The sequence below is a fragment of the Cyprinus carpio genome, chromosome A3 (assembly GCF_018340385.1).
Source record: "Cyprinus carpio isolate SPL01 chromosome A3, ASM1834038v1, whole genome shotgun sequence".
NCBI classification, from domain to species: Eukaryota; Metazoa; Chordata; class Actinopteri; order Cypriniformes; family Cyprinidae; genus Cyprinus; species Cyprinus carpio.
In genome coordinates this window covers 21,578,971-21,592,327 of record NC_056574.1, presented here as the reverse complement: position 1 = coordinate 21,592,327, position 13,357 = coordinate 21,578,971, and the positions used below count along the sequence as shown (strand labels likewise).

Genomic DNA, 13,357 nt, shown 5'->3' with positions numbered 1-13,357 from the left:
AAAATCCACCAAAAGCCCATAGACCTATATTGAAAAGGGGCCTTCCACACATCATAGAGGTTTGAGGGTGGGCATTTTTTGATTTGGACTACTAACTAAAAACTAACAACCATCCACATCACCAGAGTAACCATCTAGCAACACATTAGTAACCATATAACAACAAACAAATCACCGAAAGGCAATGCCACTCAGATATTGCACAGGAAATGACTCAAAAAGAAGCAGTTTCATGTGACATCTTTAGGAAACATTTCCATACTTTAATTTTTAATGTATTCATTTAAATATATGAACGTACAAAGACTCAACAAACATGTACGCAGTAAACTGTCTGCACACAGTGTAACAGATCCATGTTGTAAATGTCACAATTTGGTTGTTAAAAACACACGAACAAGAAGAAGATTCAAAAGTCTTTAATAATCCAAACTGCAGAGAATCCAAACTAGGCAGGCAAACTAAACACAATCAAAACATAGACGAGACCGGACAAATAATAATTTGTTACAGTAATAGTGTAACTAGTGTAATTAGCCCCCTAAACCAGCCAATATGAAGTGACAGTAAGGTAAACAGGCAAGCCTCATTAACCCATCATTATGAGACTTTGTAATGAGGAGACACACACAACAATTACAACCAGCACATCATCATAACACACTCAGACAGCCTGACTGGCAGGAAGTTGTAGGTCACCTAGAGGAAAGAGTCTTTGCTGGGCAAACGTGTGAAGATGATGAGCATTTTTAGGTGGGCAACACGTCCCTCAATCCGTGTCACATACTCTTTTCATCTAACATGCTACAACCATAAGCAATATCATGGCTAGATTAAACCCCAAAATGACAAAATGGGTAAGTGTATTCATTCATTAAAGTGACAAGCACACACTGTCTGTTAAATTTGTAGAGTTGTTAGTTTCTTAATGATTATATATATATATATGTATTTAAGCAGCACAACTTTTTTGCAACATTGAGAAATGTTTCTTGATCAGCAAATCAGCTTAAAATTCAGCTTTACATCACAGGAATAAATGACATTTTAAAATACCTTAAATATTATTTTCATTATATATAAATAAATAATAAATATTATTTGCTCAAATAAATGCAGCCTTGGTGAAAATTGGAGACTTCAGTCAAAAGCATTAAAAATTTGTATCAACCTCAAACCTTTAAACAGTTAGTAGTGTATATATTGTTTTATATTACATTATGTATATTTGTTTGCAATTTGTTTAGTGCTTTGAATTAAAATGTTTCCTACCTGCAAACATAGTTATAGAATAATATTACTTAAGAAAATAAGTTTAAGATAAAAATCTAAGAATACCTACAGTATCAGCTTGGTTAAAATGTTTAAACAATGCAATGTTGTGCAGTTACTTCTTTGTCATCACAGTCATAGTCACTCTCATTCAGTTTAATTTAAAAAATAAAATAAAATCTGCTATTATATAAGCCAAATAATTTATTAATTACCCAGAGCCTCATTACTCCAACAAAATTTGCTTAAATGCAAGATAGACTGGCTAGATGAAACTGGTTCCTTTCTTGCCAAGGGCAAAGACATTTCCTTTCTTTCCTATTACAATATAACAAAAACATTTTCACACTTTTGATAAATGTTATATGATCTCTCATCGATACCCTTAACATTATAGGTAATCACCTCAACTTTTTTATAGATTATGTTGCTTGCTTAGGCAGCAAGGCATATGATAGCACTAGTCAGCACTTCTTTACTTTGACTCTAACAACATAATTTACCACTGAATCACAGCAAAACTGACTTGACTTAAACTATATTTAATTTTACACAGAAGTAGTGCGCTGCCTATACTTGATGTGATTAAAAACAACTATTACCCCCCGAAAGAATAACGGTTCTGACATCATACGCAACATAGCCACAGTCTTCATTACTAAATCAAAGCGATTATTCATTAATGGGAAGCAGAATATAAGACACCCCTTCCCCTTAACACACATACTTTCTCCCTCAGTCTCTGTCTCTCTTATATCATTATAAGGCTCTAATTAAAAGGCACATTGAAAGCCTTTAGGGATTCGATCTTTAGGGATGTATTTGGAGCAAAGGGACAGTTGGGCTTGGCATCATAATAACTGCCTCTCTGTGCAGTGAGGAGAAAGATGCATTAAGTGCATAGGAACAACATCATCCATAGTGCCCATTTCCTTTATTATGCTGGTTGCATACACCACGCATCAACACATTTGGCTATTTAAAGACCAGGTTCTGCACCCTCAAACCATGAAGCTTGAGGGATGTAGAAACAGAGTCATGCTGGTAGACATTGTCCAAAATGTCCTTGATTTTGAAATGGATTGACCTTTGTGTACATAGCCGTTTGAGCCCTGGGCTGTCTGTGCAGTCACAGAGCTCCTGCAGCTGAGGAACTGAGCTAATCGCTCCAAGCATCAATGACAGAGTGACATCGAACACTGTGGCACCCACCTGTGCAAACCAGTGGGACTGTAATCCTGCTAAGCTCTGCTATAAACACTTTCACTATCACTTTCAAGTCATTTATTTACATTGATTAGCAATTTTGAAATTTCTTTTCAGTATTGAGGTGTTTTACTGGTGAAAGCATGCAGTTAAATCTTTAACTCCAATCAGGATAATGTGATATGAATCGACTGATACACAAAAGAAATTATTACACAAGACCAACTTACAATCTGTGCATTCATATCATTATGCTTTGGCACCTATTTTCTTTGACAGAAATGAAATGTATTAATATAACTAACTGTCCAGTTTTTGTATGAACTGTAAGTTATTTGACATTAAATTATTGTTTGTATAACTTTTAAATTAGAACAAATAATCTAAATGATATAATATAAAAGCAATATCACACTCACAATAATGCTATAGTATTGAATATCAACACAGATGTAATTATCAGTGGCCTTGTGCATATGGCTGAATTAATATGCTTATATTCAGTTCAATTGCTCATGCTGTATTGCCTCAATATGGTTTGAATCTAATTGATTATAAAGAAACAATAATTGTATAGAAACCATTTTAATTCAGAAATTTTTAGGAAATTGTTAATTATAAAGAAACAGCAAGAAACATATTGAATTAAACAATTTAAACTAAAATGTACACTACATATATATATATATATAATGATTTTATATAATGTTAGTGGATTTATACTGCATATAGGTTATTAATAGAATATAATATTTAGATGCCTGATCTCCGAAACGGTGTAAAATTATATATATATATATATATATATATATATATATATATACTATATATATCATTATATATATATATATATATATATATATATACGCAATATACTGGCATCCAGCTGCCAGTAAGTTATTGTAAATTTTATGTCATAGTTTTTAATGTAAGCCAGTGCCACACTGTTACTTCTTGATGCATATTTAAAGAAATACTGATCATTATTCAAAATCTCTCACTCTCTCACCCGTACAAACACGCAAATCCTGTAAGCTAATGAAATTCCACCACACAATTCATGGAGACGTAATGCTTTCCAACATTCAACATTCCAACATGCATAATACATGAGGCAAAACGAGTCGTGTCAAAGTTATGAAATACTGGTGGCACAATCCCCTTCCGTCTTATGCATGCTGCTGTGAGCCGAAACCGTGTCACGCAGTTCGCCAACAAAACCCCGCCATGGTATATTAATACCAAATCCCCTCCGCACATCTGTCAGTGGCGATCTAATGGTGCGACCTAAAGTGCATCTCCTACAGTCGCTCTGCATGTTTATTACATGCCCATATGTTAAGACCGGGTCCCATAGAACTACAGCCTATTTAAGAAGATGCAGGATCTTTCATATGGCACCACACATAACATTCGCAAGATAAAATCACATCAAACCTACGCATTTGAGCTTTAAAACACACATGCTTTGAGACGCATGAAGACGCGCTGTGCTAGAAAAGCGCAAAAGCACAATTTCACGATACACGATTTCTGGATAAAGCGCGTGAGTCGCGAAGCGTGCAGGTGGCTTCTCATAAGAGCACTGCGTAGTCTGGGCATCCACGGTGCCTGACCTCCGATACAGTGTAACGAGGGGCTCCATCTATTTCGCCCAGGCATTCCTGGCATCGATTATTGCAAATTTAGGTGGTATGAATAATAAAAGTTTCTTACCTCTGTTGCTGTCTTCACTGAAAAGATTCCGCTGTTTGTTTAGCTGCCTGTCCGCTGTACTACACTGTGGGACCAGTGAGAGATACAGAAAGAGAATGGGAGGGGGAGTGAGAGAGTGAAGATCGGGGTAGACCTCTCTACACTGGGATGATGCCACTCCTGCGTGATTTCAGCCGCAATATGCACCCGTTATGTTTGAGGAAGATGCCATCATTTTTTTAAAGATCATCTGTTATTTCTGGTTTATTCTACACAGGATCAAAGACCGCTAACTATCCACCCACTCACCCAATGCGTTTAGTGTTGTAGAAGCTGCTCTAATTTATGTTGTTTTAATTTCAATTTTTTTTTTTTTTTTTTATTTTTTTTTTATGTATTAGCCTATTTAAAAATATCCCAAACTGGTGAAAGCCTCTGAAGAAACTTTAGGTAGCCTTTCAGAATTCTCAGTTCTCTGAGGAACTTACAAAATAGATGTCTTAAGTATTGTGAACAGTAGGCTACCTCCAGTAGTCATAAATCACAAGGGAAAGGCTTTTAGGCACTTGAAACAGATACTGATAGGATATTTGAAGCACCTAGAGGTTCTTCAAATGGTTCTGCCTGCCAGCAACCCAAAGAATTGCTAATGATTTTTTTACATGCTGAAAAAAGTGAAATACATATATTTTGTATACATTTACAAAGCTTTTAAAAACTAATGACTGATTGATTTCCTCAGCAACACTCTTGACTGACTGGACATTTTGAGCCTTCGTTCAAGCATTCTCTATTGACTCTGTCCATCACTGCTACAAGAACGGCTGATGACATATTCTATTTGAAAATAGTACTATCGACATTATGCCATGTGCAGTGTGTAGCAGGCCTGCTGAGAGCTGCAGCCTTAATCAATGCATAGAAGGAAAAGAACATAGTATGGTGACTGCATGTGTGTTGTGTTTATGTTAGTGATGACATTCTTATTCACCACAGTTAAAGCTGTCAGAGAGGCAATACAACAACAGTGATGCACGAGAGAAGAAGATGATCTTAAAGTGGTAGTTCACCCACACTCTTAAAAGTAAAGATTCCAGAACATTTTTTTTGCAGTGATAGAAGAACTAGTTTGGGTTCCTTAAAGAACCTTTTAGTGCAGGGACCTCCAACCCTGCTCCTGGAGAGCTACCATCCTGCAGACTTCAGTTGCAACGCTGCTCCAACACACCTGTCTGTAATTATCAAGTATCCCTGAACACCTTGATTAGCTGCTTCAGGTGTGTTTGATTGGGGTTGGAGCTGAAATCTGCAGGACAGTAGCTCTCCAGGACCAGGGTTGGAGACCCCTGTTTTAGTGAATAGATCTTAAAATAACAAAGTCACACAGATTTGGACCAAGATAAGGGTGAATAAATGATTTTTGGGTGAACAATCCTTTCAAAATGTGTACCTTGAGTCTGTTTAATAAATTTTAACATGTTGGCAACCAAAGGTGCCATATAAGATTAATAGAAAAAGCAATAGAGAGATTTGGATGAACTATGAAGTGATCCTTTGCAGAGCTGACTTGTAAACCCCTCCAAGATGAGAACATTTCAAGCTTCTAAGTGAACACAAAATAACAAATTTGGTCACAGTATTGGCAGAGCTATGACTGTAGGTTCTGTAAGCCGTCTTTTTCCTTCCAACTTGCTAAATCCAATGAAGAAACGCGAACGGGTTTACTAAATAACAACCCCCAGCCTCCCCAACTCACGACTCAAGTGCTGCAGCTGTGTTCCCATGGCAACATGCCGTAGAAGTGAGACAAGCAATGAGCAAAGGTAGAGCAAAAAAGCTTAAAAAAGGCAGATCTTTCTTCTCATCTCACACTCTCATTCCATCCCTCCATTACTGTCAGTGTCTAGTCTCTCACGTCCATCTGTGGGAGCGGCGGAGGCTCAGATACAGTGTTTTCACAAATGGCAACCAAACTATGAGTAAAAAAAGCTACTAAAAAATGACGTACGAAGGTCCTCTTTTGTGTTAAGTGAGGAGTGACGAGAGGACTTTCTTGGAGAAAAAAACATCATGTTCCTGTCGTTCACAGAGGAACTTAGAAATTCACTTTGAAAATGGAGACCAGGGTAGAGGAGGAAAGATGAATAAATGATGGCGTGAATAAACGAACATGCTGGGATGAGTAGTAGCAGCTGTTGATAGACTACAGGCTTCTTCTGTGGTGGAAAACTCACCCGATCACTTGTTCATTCTGTTATCGTCTATTCAACAAGCACCTCCTTCTCAGAAATCAGAACACTTGTGAATTTTGACCAACAAGTCCATTTCACACCACTCGCTCCATCTGTCTGAATGGCTCTGAGTGCTTGTTTTTCTCCTTTAAAAAGTCTTCAGAAGTAGAAACATGGTATTGAGGAGAAATTCTGGTGTACACAAAATCTGACAACTTCATAAGTAGCCAAGAAACTCAATTCCATGACCTGAGCATCTCCCTCAGTGCTTTCTGCCTGCTAAGGTGAATGAGAATTATTTACTTGTTTTATAGGCAGGATGCTCAGTAGCGCATCCCATCTGGCCCATCTTAGCCAGCTCTTAAATTCACACCAATCTTTCATTGTGGTACTTAATAGCTATGCTGAGTTCATTCTTGGAAAAATGCTGTTAGTTGTCCCCAGAATGGGAAGAATTAGCACTGAGCAGAGGCATAAAAGACTGCGAGGAGAACAAGATAGTTTGGACGACTGATGTGTGGATATTTCAACTATCATCTGAGAATGGAAGAACTAGAAGAATTGGTTCATATTGAAAAAGCTTTGAAAAGATTGAAAATTAAACAGATGCCGAATGTGTTTGGTTTCTAGAGCGGGAGGCCGCAAGGGAGTCTAAGGGGGTCCGTAAAAATGTTTAGAGAAAAACAGAGCAAAAATGTAAAAATAAATCAACAATAAAAATAAAAAAGACAAATAATTAATTAGAATAAAATATATATAAAATAGATGAAAATAAATTTATTTAAATAATTAAATTTAAAGGAACATATAATACATCTAACAGTACAGTACTATAATGAGTAGACAAAAGTAATAAGGAAATAAAATACAAGCTAATATTTTACAAATAATATTTTACACGTTTACAATATTATTTGTTATATTATTTATATTAATATACTCATATGACCCATAAAGTTAATTTATGCCTCATTCCAGTGCTGCACGTCAGTGTTTCTTTAAGCTTCAAGCGGCTTAGAGTCACCAAGTTTCAGTGTACAAGTGCTGCCATCAAGTGGTGAGCAGAAGTAATAAATCAATTATTACTGTACTGTAATATGGTTGCCCTCAACTGAAGCGATTTCCCTCTTTACCCCTGCCATCTGTCGATTGAGGACTCTTTTCTCCAGACAATCTGTGCTCAAGCTGTGAATTAACTATGGATGTCATTTTCAGCAGGCAAACACTTCCCAACGCAGCTGCCGGCAGTGGTGACACATTTACAGTTAGAGTGTTTTCTGCAGATGCTAAAGCACACAAAAACGGTGGAGGCTGCTCCTCACATGGAAAAGCAGCACACACATAGCATATGACCAAACTACTAAAGTAGTTAAAGGGGTTAAATATTAATAGTAACATAAAAAAGCACCACAAAAACTAAAATAGTGAGTCAATAAAAGAAATGTACTTGTAAACATTAGCACATTTTATACAGATACATGACGCTCAGCTTTTTTTTTTTTAAAGCATTATTATATTACATAGTTATATAATATACATAGTATATGTAATATAATGACTGAATGTCTCTGATGTGCAGTAGGATTAGGCCTGAAATATGACTGAGATAAGAACTTATACTGAACCCCATGATGCTCATGTAAGACTAACTCTGTTATGGACTTTAGTTACAAATCACAAATCATTATTGGAATGCATAAGATGCAGTAAGAATACAAAGTCTAACATAAAGGTTTGAATGGGTTAGAGCTTCTCAAAGGAGAAAAAAACTTCTGCATGCCGAGATACTGTAATAATGTCACTAGAGGGCAGTGATACTTTTTGTTTGAATTTACCAGTGTATACATTTTACATCGTCACTTTTTTAAAAATATGTTGTTACATTGTTGTTGAATATTGTGTTTTCATGGTGGGTTTTTTAGTAGAGGGCAGTGATACTTGGGGGCCCCAGGCAAATATAGGAATGGGGCCCTATACATTTGCCACACATTAATACCTAGCTGTCAACCCTGCGAGGGGTCCTTTTTTGTCGGGATGCGTGCCTGCTGCACAAAGGTGCCACATTGTTTGTGTCCAATGTATCTACATTTTGTATTTACAGGTGCTAATGGATTCTTTAATTTACATTTATTCATTTAAACGCAGATACTTTTGATTATTTCATGTTTTAGACCACGGAAATAGCAAATTGATTTAACCGTTTTTTTAGTTTTAACATAAACAAAATAATATGATAAAATGAAAACCTCCACAAACATGAAACTTTATATTTCTGGGATGATTCAGAAGTATAAATTATTTAGTATTTTAAACCGATTTATGTGAGTGAATATTCACATTGTTCTGAACAAACACTGCAGACTGGATTCTTGAAACTGCCCATTCATTCTCTGCCCAGTAGGAGGGTGCTGTGTTGGAGTCAGAAATATTAGTGGTTTCCCCGGTAACAGCTCTAAACAAAACAGCTCAGCTCATAAATGGTACTTTAAATCAGGTCAAATGAAAAGTGAGTTACCAGCGTAAGCCTACATTGTATTTTAGTCTTTTAAACTTAGGGCTGTCATCAATTAAAATATAACTCACGATTAGGGCTGATTGTCATTCAGTAACTTGTGCATAATCGCAACTTAATTGCACATTTTTATCTGTTATCGAAACTGTACCTTAAAGAATATTTTCCCCATGGTTTCACAGACAAGCTTAAGCTAGTCCAACTAAAATGCCGTTGTGAGCTGTCTCACTGAAAATATCTTGCGCTGACATGATCTTAAAACTCATTGTTCTGTTCAATATGCACACTGTAAACTTTCTTTTTAAGGCATTTTGTAATGCAAAAAATTAATTTATTCAATAAATGTTTATTATTAGTGAAACCATTTACAGAGCATGAAGAGTAGACATGTTTTCAGGTCCATAGATGTATTTTCAAGAACTTGTTCATGTCTATTAGACACATGAAAAAAAAAAAAACAGAAATACCTAGCTTCCTATTACTCTCTTTCTTTGTCACTGACACTCTTTACCAAACTGTTTGCATTTTCGCAGTGACAGGGCAGCTCACTTCTGAACATGCAATGTTACATTTATATTTATTATTCCATTGTTTGCCTCTCTGTCCACCATACTGTATTTGTGCAGCTATCATTCTCAAAACTAGTTTTTCACTGATACTGTTGACTGGTTGTTGTCCAAACGGGATGATCATGAATAGTGACTGAAACCGAATTAAGCTACCAGCTCGCCCTTCCGAGAAGTACTCTGCACAAAAATATATATCGTGCCGTCGTCTGATAAAAATCAAATAGCTACAGAATCCTTGAAGACGATAGCTGTGCTGTGATCTTCAGCTATACTTATATTAAATTGAGAAGCACTATCATTTTTAACTGAAAGCGCAGCTCCTTTCAGCCGCGCGCGAACGCAGAGAGAGAGTGGCCGCGCTGGGAGAGGGACCCTTCGCGCTCGTGCGCAGTCCAGCTTTAGATTCTAAAATTTAGCTTGCTACAAGCGGATACACAAGAAGCCGTTCAACTCGGACGCGCAGAACGATTGTCGTGCATAAGCACACCGTAAACAGCAAACCGTTCGTTTCCCGCGCTAATGCGCATCTCCAGAGAAAAGGCATATGGGGCCCTTGGCATTTGGGGGCCCAAGGCATCCCTACCTTTGCCTAATTGGTAAGTCCGCCCCTGACCTTTAGTGTTTTTTTTGGTAACTAATACGCGTCTAATGCAATTAAATAGAACCAGAATGTTAATCAGACAAACGTATTTTACAAAATTCCATTAAAAATACGTATATGGGTTGTAAAATTAATTGAATGCGGAACTTAAATGTCGGTTAGTTGCGGCAATTGTTAGATTTGTAGTTATTCAAACTTATTAGTTATTAAAAAAAAAAAAGTTCTTACAATGTCAGGTCACACTTAATCCTGTTTATATACAGAGAATTATGTTGAAACACCAAATGAGTTCAAAGACTTTGGATAATGTGTAAAGTCAGGTGATAAGTAGCGTGCTCGGGGCAAAAATCCCTTGAAATAACAACAACTGATACAGAAACAAATTGCATTAGTTCTCCAGCCAACCTATGACATGTGTTCACCACTAAACCCCCTCAGCTTGAAATCTATAGTAGGTGGGCCTGCTGATTTCAGTGCTTCTAGAATGGGCGCAAAGCCTAACACAAAAGATATCGGTGTATATACACATAAACCATCTGCACCCAGTTTTCTTTTCATTTTCCATCAATCGTGACTACCGACCCGTAGCGCACGTTTTTGTTCAGACACACACCAATTCATTTGGAATGTAGCTCACCGGGGTATGTAAGACAGCTTAGGGTCAGCATGTGACGTCCACGCGGTCGTAAGTTTTCCCTGTAAATTCAGACAGCACGATTTTGTACCTGCAGATTTTGGCCTGTTCCGTGCGGCACACTTACATGGATATTCGATACTTACAGTAAGTACTCTCATGCTTCCCCATTAACATGTACTCTATTAATTAATTTATAATCAAAGGTCGAGCCACTTGCCTCATTGCGTTGTCAGTATTCACACACACACCAACACACACACACACACACACACACACACACACACACACACACATATATATATTCTTATTATATATATTATAGTAGCTGTTAATTACAGGATTTTTTAATGAAATATGCGAGAATATTAAAGTAATAACTCCTCACACTGTAGTCCCCTTTAGGAACGCAGTAAAAGTCTCCAACACTAAACGTGGATATCAATGTAGCAAACTTTTTTGATGTTCCCGTTCACGTCGTCAGGGCGTTTCTCTGCGCGCTGTATATTTGGGGATCTGTCCTGGCGAGACGTGAGGATGAGCTACGTTTTGCGCACGTATGGAAACGAGGCGGTGGCGCTTGTCGCTGTTGACTGGGCCAGTGCCAGCCTATCGCAAATTACATCTCGACGCTGGATGGGCCCGGTCGTTGGGGCCTGTGGCCTGTGATGATCATTGCATGATTGAGTGACATGTGAGTCATGTCTAGTCTATGCCGGATCATGGCTCTGCGCTCCACATCCCTCTGGAAAAAGATTCGCGCTCGACTCTCTGCGTCGACTTCGCGCCGGTGCCCACAATGAATGCTGTTTCCCGGCGAGACAGACGAGGCGAAAAGTGAGGCAGAAGCGAGCGCGTCGACTCCATGAACACCTTTGAAACGGCCTCCATCTAGGGTGAGTAATCCCCGCCTTCGAATCCCAGCGCGGGGACGGAGAGGCGCGTGACACGCGAGCGGCTGTCCTGGTGGAGGATGCTTCCTACATGGGAACAGCAGCACACACATAGCATATGACCAATGGTGCCACATTTGTTTGTGTCCAATGTTTCTACATTTTTAGTGTACATGTTCTACTGGGATTCTTTAATTTACATTTATGCATTGAGCAGATACTTTTAATTATTTATGTTGTAGACCACGGAAATAGCAATTGAATTTACCGTTTTTTTGTTAACATTAAAGAACAAAAATAAAATTATAAAATGATAAACCTCACAATCTGAAACTTTATATTTCTGGGAGGAGTCAGAAGTATAAAATATTAATGATTTAAAACAGATATTATGTGAGTGACTATTCACATTGGTCTAACAAAAAACACTGCAGATGGATTATTGAAATGCCATTCATCTCTGCCAGGGTGGAGTGGTTTGGAGTAGGAATATAGGGTTCCCGGTAACAGATCTAAACAAAGCAGCTCAGCTCATAAATGGTACTTTATCAGGTAAAATGAAAATGTGAGTTACCAGCGTAAGTACATTTGATTTGTCATTAACTTAGGGATGTCATCAATTAAAATATATATCACGATTACTGGATGATTTGTCATGAGGTGAACTGTGAATAATCGCAACTTAATTGCACCTTTTTTATTGTCTAAATGACTTAAAGAATATTTTCACCATGTTTCAAGACAAGGCTTAAGCAGTCCCAGGACTAAAATGCACGTGTGAGCGTCCAACCTGAAAATATCTGCTCTGACATATCTTAAAACTCAATTGTTCTGTGTCAATATGCACACCTGTAACATCTTTTAAGGCATTTTGTAATGCAAAAATTAATTTATGAATAAAGTTAGTATTAGTGAAACCGTTTACAGAGCAGAAGAGTAGACATGGTTAAGGTCCATAGATGTTTTTCAAAGAATTGTTCATGTCTATTAGACACATGAAAAAAAAAAAAAAGAATACTAGCTTCCCATTAAGTCTCTTTCTTTGGAATGAGCACTTTACACAGACCTGTTTTGCGAATTTGCGCATGACAGGGCAGCTACAATTCTGAACATGCAAATGTACATTATATTTATTATTACATTTGTTTTGCCTCTCTGTGCCACATCCTGTATTTTGAGCAGCTAAATTTCAAAACATGTTTCCTGATACATTTGATGTGAGTGTCAGAAAACGGGATGAATATGAAATTAGTGACATGAAACGGACACCTTAAGGACTAACCAGCTATACCCTTCCGAGAGTTAACTCTGCCTCAAAAATATATAATCGTGGCCGTCGTCTGATAAAAATCAAATAGGCTACAGAATAGCTTGAAGACAATAGCTGTGCTGTGATTTAGCTATACTATATGTCAAATTAGAGAGCAACATATCCGTGTTTTAACTGAAAGCGCAGCTCCTTCAGCCGCGCGCTGAAGAAGAGGAGAGTGTGCGCGCGCTGGAAAAGAGGGACCCGGTCGTGCGGCAGTCAGGCTTAAGATGGCATAAACTTTTTTTTTGCTAACAAGCTGTACACAAGAAGCACGTTCAAACTCGGACGCGCAGACGATTGTCGTGCATAAACAACGTAAACAAGCTCAACCGTTCGCGTGTCCGCTCTTAATGCGCATCTCCTATATGAAAAGCATTTGGGGCCCTTGGCTTTTGGGGGCCCAAGGCAGTCGGCCTTACCTTTGCCTAATGG

The 13,357-nt window shown here is 37.8% G+C and overlaps 1 protein-coding gene across 2 annotated transcripts in view; it reads right to left on the bottom strand.

Annotated features, from left to right (window-relative positions):
- The window catches only part of LOC122137377 (protein phosphatase 1 regulatory subunit 29-like), a 92,849-nt gene extending 88,411 nt beyond the window's left edge, over nt 1-4,438 (bottom strand). For both annotated transcript variants that reach the window (XM_042723428.1, XM_042723423.1), the window contains exon 1: nt 4,195-4,438. The gene's annotated coding sequence lies outside the window, so the exon portion shown is untranslated. The remainder of the gene's footprint in view (nt 1-4,194) is intronic.
- Between the last annotated feature and the right edge of the window lie 8,919 nt (nt 4,439-13,357).